We start from the raw sequence: 7,500 nt of genomic DNA on the forward strand, positions 1-7,500 counted from the left end.
GAAAAACAGGAAAGAGGGGAGGAACACGGGACACATGAGATCTTTGATAAGGAAGAGAGAAAAGAGATTTTAGCGGAGTTAAAAGGATGGAGGCAAAAAAGTTGGTGGTGGATGAAGTGGTGGAACAGGAAAAGTTATATGGAACAGAAAAGAAAGGATATAAACCTAGCAGATCAGATATTACTGCAGAGACATACTTACAGGCTTGCGGTGGAGAAAAAGGAGAGAGAAGAGCAGGCAAAAGAGAAGGACCAGAAAATAAATGAAAAGGAAGCAATGGAGGAATGGGAAAGACGGGCGCAATATAAAGCAATGGAGGAACGGGAAAGAGATGAGCAATATAAAGCAATGGAGAAATGGCTAAAAGAAGAAAATCAGAAATTACATAAGGCATGGGAGATGGATGAGAAGGAAGAGAAAATGAATCCGAGAAAGATGACAACTAATATGAGAATTGCGAGACAGAAGCAGAGGATAGAGGATATGAATAAAAAGCTAGACGAGAAAAGAAAGGAGATGGCATGGAGACAGCAGGAAATAGAGGAGGGACAGAAAAGGAAGGAAGGGGACAGAGCAGAGGAACGGAAGATAAATGAAAAACCGGAAAGAGAGACGGAAAAGAAAGCACTGGAGGAACGGGACAGAGTGGAGGAACGGAAGATAAATGAAAAACAGGAAAGAGAGGAGGAAAAGAAAGCAATGCAGGAACGGGACAGAGTGGAGGAACGGAAGATAAATGAAAAACAGGAAAGAGAGACGGAAAAGAAAGCAATGAATGAATGTGAAAGATCGGAGAAATGCAAAATAAATAAAAAACGGGCGGAAAAGGAAGCAATGGAGGAATGGGAAAGAGAGGCGCAATATAAAGCAATGGAGGAACGGGAAAGAGAGGAGCAATATAAAGCAATGGAGAAATGGCTAGAAGAAGAAAATCAGAAATTACATAAGGCATGGGAGATGGATGAGAAGGAACAGAAAATGAATCCGGGAAAGATGACAACTAAAATGAGAATTGCGAGACAGCAGCAGAGGATGGAGGATTTTAGTAAAAAGCTAGACGAGAAAAGAAAGGAGATGGCATGGAGACAGCAGGAAATAGAGGAGGAACAGAAAAGGAAGGAAGGGGACAGAGCAGAGGAACGGAAGATAAATGAAAAACAGGAAAGAGAGGAGGAAAAGAAAGCAATGAATGAATGTGAAAGATCGGAGAAATGCAAAAGAAATAAAAAACGGGAGGAAAAGGAAGCAATGGAGGAATGGGAAAGAGAGGCGCAATATAAAGCAACGGAGGAACGGGAAAGAGAGGAGCAATATAAAGCAATGGAGAAATGGCTAGAAGAAGAAAATCAGAAATTACATAAGGCATGGGAGATGGATGAGAAGGAACAGAAAATGAATCCGGGAAAGATGACAACTAAAATGAGAATTGCGAGACAGCAGCAGAGGATGGAGGATTTTAGTAAAAAGCTAGACGAGAAAAGAAAGGAGATGGCATGGAGACAGCAGGAAATAGAGGAGGGACAGAAAAGAAAGGAAGGAGATAGAACAGAGGAACGGAAAATAAATGAAAAACATGAAAGAGAGAAGGAAATGAAAGCACTGGAGGAACGGGAAAGAGAGCAGGAATATAAAGCAAGGGATGAATGGCTAAGAGTGGAGATCCAGAGATTAGAGGAGGCATTCGAGAGAGAGAGAGAGAGATGAGAAGGAACAGGAAAGGAATCCTAAAAAGATGACCGATAATATGAGACTGCAGAGACAGCAGCAGAGGAAAGAGGAGATGTATGAAAAGCTAGACAAGAGAACAAATGAGATGGAAAGGAGAAAGAAGGAAAGAGAGAAGGGACAGAAAACAAAAGAAGAGGCGGAAAAGAAAGCCATGGACAAATGTGAAAGAGAGGAGGGATGGAAAATAGCTTAGGCATGGCACAGGGATTAGCAGGAACATAAAAGGAATCCAAAATTGATGACAAATACTATGAGAATGCATAGACAGCGTCAAAGTATAGCACACATGTGTAAGAAAATATAGAGAAGAAAGATGGCAGGGAAAAAGAGGAGGAATAGAAAAGAATAGAGGAACGGGAAAAAGAGGAGGAATAGAAAAGAATAGAGGAACGGGAAAGGGTGGAGGAATAGAAAAGAATAGAGGAATGGGAAAGGGTGGAGGAATAGAAAAGAATAGAGGAATGGGAAAGGGTGGAGGAATAGAAAAGAATAGAGGAATGGGAAAGGGTGGAGGAATAGAAAAGAATAGAGGAATGGGAAAGGGTGGAGGAATAGAAAAGAATAGCGGAACGGGAAAGAGAGGAGGAATAGAGGAATGGGAAAACGAGGAGGAATAGAAAAGAATAGAAGAATGGGAAAGGGTGGAGGAATAGAAAAGAATAGAGGAACGGGAAAGGGTGGAGGAATAGAAAAGAATAGAGGAATGGGAAAGGGTGGAGGAATAGAAAAGAATAGAGGAATGGGAAAGGGTGGAGGAATAGAAAAGAATAGAGGAATGGGAAAGGGTGGAGGAATAGAAAAGAATAGCGGAACGGGAAAGGGTGGAGGAATAGAAAAGAATAGAGGAATGGGAAAGGGTGGAGGAATAGAAAAGAATAGAGGAATGGGAAAACGAGGAGTAATAGAAAAGAATAGAGGAACGGGAAAGGGTGGAGGAATTGAAAAGAATAGAGGAATGGGAAAGGGTGGAGGAATAGAAAAGAATAGAGGAACGGGAAAGGGTGGAGGAATAGGAAAGAAAAGAGGAATGGGAAAGGGTGGAGGAATAGAAAAGAAAAGAGGAATGGGAAAGAGAGGAGGAATAGAGGAATGGGAAAACGAGGAGGAATAGAAAATAATAGAAGAATGGGAAAGGGTGGAGGAATAGAAAAGAATAGAGGAATGGGAAAGGGTGGAGGAATAGAAAAGAATAGAGGAATGGGAAAGGGTGGAGGAATAGAAAAGAATAGCGGAATGGGAATGGGTGGAGGAATAGAAAAGAATAGAGGAATGGGAAAGGGTGGAGGAATAGAGGAATGGGAAAGGGTGGAGGATCGGAGATTAGGTGAGGGATGGGACAGGGATGAGAAGGAACAGAAAATTAATCCAAAAAAGATAATAGATGATATGAGACTGCGGAGACAGTATGAGAGGATAGAGGAGATTAAAAGGAAGTTAGACAGGAAAATAAAGGAGATGGCAGAGAGAATGCAGGAAAAAGAGGAGGGACAGAAAAGAAAGGGAGAAGGAACAGAAAAGAATGGGGGGCGGGGGGGGAGGGCATTACTGCAGGAAGCACTGTGATTGGGGGGGGGGGGGCATGATTGCATGGAGGACTGATAGAGGGCCATGACTGAAGGCAGGACTGTGATGAAGGGCCATGACGGCATGGAGGGCTGTGATGGGGGGCCATGACGGCATGGAGGACTGTAATGGGGGTCCATGACTGCATGCAGGACTGTGGTGGGGTGGCCATGACTGCATGGAGGATTGTGATGAAGGGCCATGATGGCATGGAGGACTGTGATGGGGTGGCCATGACTGCATGCAGGACTGTGGTAGGGGGCCATGACTGCATGCAGGACTGTGGTGGGGGGGGGGGGCATGACTGCATGAAGGGGGTGAGAGGGGGAGGGGTGACAGAGAAAGAGAGAGGGGTGGCAGAGAGAGAGGGAGGGGGTGACAGAGAGAGGGGAGAGGGTGACAGAGAGAGGGAGGGGGTAACAAAGAGAGGAGGGGAGGGTCAGAGAGGGAGGGAGGGTGACAGAGAGAGAGGGGGTGACAGAGAGAGAGAGGGGGTGACATAGAGAGAGAGGGGGAGTGACAGAGAGAGGGGGAGGGTCGGAGAGGGAGGGAGGGTGACAGAGAGAGAAGGGGGGGGGTAACAGATTTAGTCTCCAAATATGGAAAGGTTTCTTCACAGTAAGAGCTGTGAAAATGTGGAATGGACTCCCTCCAGAGGTGGTTCTGGCCAGCTCAGTAGATTGCTTTAAAAAAACAAATCCTGGATTCTTTCCTAGGAGTACATAATATAAAAAGGTACTAATATTTATAGGTAAAGTTGATACAGGGAATATCCGATTGCCCCTCGGGGGATCAGGAAGGAATTTTTTTCCCCTGCTGTAGTAAATTGGATCATGCTTTGCTGGGGTTTTTCGCCTTCCTCTGGATCAACTGCGGGTATAGGATTGTGTATAGGGGATTGTATGGTGGGGCGGGTATAGGATTGTGTATAGGGGATTGTATGGTGGGGGCGGGTATAGGATTGTGTATAGGGGATTGTATGGTTAAGGCGGGTATATGATTGTGTATAGGGGATTGTATGGTGGGGGCGGGTATAGGATTGTGTATAGGGGATTGTATGGTTAAGGCGGGTATAGGATTGTGTATAAGGGATTGCATGGTTGGGGCGGGTATATGATTGTGTATAGGGGATTGTATGGTGGGGCGGGTATAGGATTGTGTATAGGGGATTGTATGGTTAAGGCGGGTATAGGATTGTGTATAGGGGATTGCATGGTTGGGGCGGGTATATGATTGTGTATAGGGGATTGTATGGTGGGGCGGGTATAGGATTGTGTATAGGGGATTGTATGGTTAAGGCGGGTATAGGATTGTGTATAGGGGATTGCATGGTTGGGGCGGGTATAGGATTGTGTATAGGGGATTGCATGGTTGGGTTTACTTGACTATTTTTTATTGGTTGAACCAGGTGGACTTGTGTCTTTTTTCAACCTATGTACCTAAAGAATATTTTCATAACCGATTATTAATTTGATTATTTGGATAAAAACTTCGATAAATTCTTGAATATCTATATGCTGTGGTAAAAGTGTTTTTGTTTGTTTTTTTTTTTAATTCTTTTTATGAAAGTTTTATAAGTTACATACAGAAAGTAAGACTGTCAATCCACACAAGACAATTATCAGTTGAATAATAAAACATACACCTAAACCCCCGTTCCTGGTGGAAATGAACACACCCAGTCTGCCTGTCACTTACACAAAACACCCAAAAATTATACAGGATTAGGAAGCCCCCCCCCCCCCCCACAACTCCGAACCAATAACTATGAAGGGCACTATTGACTAATCCTCTTTAAGTAGGGTCGTCCCTTAGTAGGGTCTCCAGCCCTGAAGATGAAATTTCTATCGAGGCACCCCCAAATTGAGCCTGATAGGCATGTCTTAATTGTGGTGATTTTCTGATTTCAGCACTGCAGTTAAAATCCTATTTTGGTATACGTGGATAGTGCCGTGTATACCCATCATTAAATTTAGTGGGTTTGGATGTTTGGGCGGTTAATGATGAGTAATACTACGCATTATTCCTGTGCTGATTTCTGATAGGTTCTCTTTTTTTCCGTTCAGCCCACAGGCTGCATGAAAAAAAAAAAAAACCTATATGACAAACAAGGACCAGCAATGTTCTGGTACGTTGCTGGACTTTGAGTGGTTATACCAGGATGATGCCTGCAGATTTAGGCATCATCTTGGTATCGTTTTTTACAGCCAGCGGTCGGCTTACATGTAAAAGCAATCCTAGCAGGTAATTGGCCGCTAGACTGCTTTTACATGCAGTGGGAGGGGCCTCCCCCCCCCCCCACTTTCCGCAGCCTTCCGTGGTTTTTCTCGGGCTCTCCTGTCCCACCGGTTAACCCGAGAGTGCAGCCGGTGGTTCAATTATCTAACCATAGAGCTAATTGGAGATGAGAATGGCTCCAATCATCTCTATGGCCTAAGATACCGGAGGCTGCGAGCATTTCATGACTTCTGTTTCGCCAGAAATAAACAGGGCCATTGGGAAATTGGGAAAGTATTTTATCACACCAATTTTGGTGTGGTCAGATGCGTTACGGTCAGAGGAGAGATCTAGAGTCTAAAAGACCCCAATTTTTTTAAAAAAGAGTACATGTCACCACAGATTGCTATCATAGGGGATATTTAAATTCACTGTGATAACAATAAAAATGATTTAAAAAAAAAAAAAAATTAAAGGAAAGGTGTCAAAATAACATAAAAAAGAAAAAGAAAAAAAAATCGAGCCCCCCCCCCTTTCCCCCGTGCTTGCGCTCAATGGCGCACGCAAGCGTTGGTCTAGTGTCATATGTAAACCGCAATTGCAGCATGCATGTGAGGTATCGCCGCGAACGCCAGATGGAGTGCAGTAATTCTTGCAGTAGACCTCCTCTGTAAGTCTAAAGTGGTAACCTGTAGAGACTTTTAAAGGTTTTTAAAAATGCACGTACGTTGTTGCCGCTGCGCAGGCGTGCGCAATTTTTAAAGCATGTCATGTTTGGTATCTATGTACTCGGCATAAGATCATCTTTTAAATTTTACCAAAAAAATTGGAATTATATAGTGTATTTGTGCAGTAAATTTAAAAAAAAATGTATTTGTTTCGCAAAAATTGCGTTTGGAAAATCTGTGCGCAAATACCTTGTGACAAAAAAATTTGCAACATCCACCATTTTATTCTATAGGGCCTCTGCTTTAAAGAAATATATAATGTTTGAGGGTTCAAAGTAATTTTCTAGTAAAAAACCAAGCCTTTTCTGTTGAACTGATAAAGGCTTAGCTAGGTCCTCGTCCCTTAGTCGGGTCTCCAGCCCTGAAGGTGAAATTTCTATCGAGGCACCCCCAAGTTGAGCCTGATAGGCATATCCTAATTGTATGAACCTAAAGATTTGGGCATTTGGGAGATGAAATAAGGATTTTAACTCCTCAAAAGTTCTCAGCCCCCCATTGTGTGTAATATCAGCCAGTATTTTAATTTCATATCTCGTCCACACCACTGGATTGTCAGAGCTGTAGAAATGGGGAAGAGTTGGGTTTATCCATAGAGGAGTATGTGGAGTGGGGGGGGGGGCGGCCCCCCAAAATCAACACCATGAGCTATTTGCCAGGCTTGAAGCACAGATCTCAGAGACCGTCTACGTGTGAGGGGATCTACTGCCTCTATGTACCAGATAGGCCAGGGCCTCATAAGAGCCCCCTACTGCAGCTTCTAGGGCAGGGGTGGGGAACCTTTTTTTTTCTGCCAAGGGCCATTTGGGTATTTATAAAATCATTTGGGGGCCGTACAAAATTATCAACTGAAAAATTTGCCTGTTGTTATATATGGTCAAACATTTAATTAACTCACCCCCAATGTGATGGCTGCAACTGCTTCTCTTTGGTGAGGTGTGTGATGTTAGCTGGTATTGATGATGTTACTACTCGCAACTGGTTTTCCAGGTTTGCTTCGGTCAGTCTGGAGCGCAGTCGACTTTTTCTGGTGGTAAGTTTTGAAAAGAACTGCTGGTGGGTACAGCTGGCTGGTACTGCTGTGGGTACTGCTGGCTCTGACTGGTACTGCTGGCTTGTACTGTGCTGTGGGTACTGCTGGTTCGGGCTGGTACTGCTGTGGGTATTACTGGCTATGGCTGGTACTGCTGTGGGTACTGCTGGTTCTTGCTGGTACTGCTGTGGGTACTGCTGGTTCTGGCTGCTACTGTTGTGTGTGCTGCTGGAG

This window comes from Pelophylax lessonae (assembly GCF_965119305.1).
Source record: "Pelophylax lessonae genome assembly, chromosome: 12".
NCBI classification, from domain to species: Eukaryota; Metazoa; Chordata; class Amphibia; order Anura; family Ranidae; genus Pelophylax; species Pelophylax lessonae.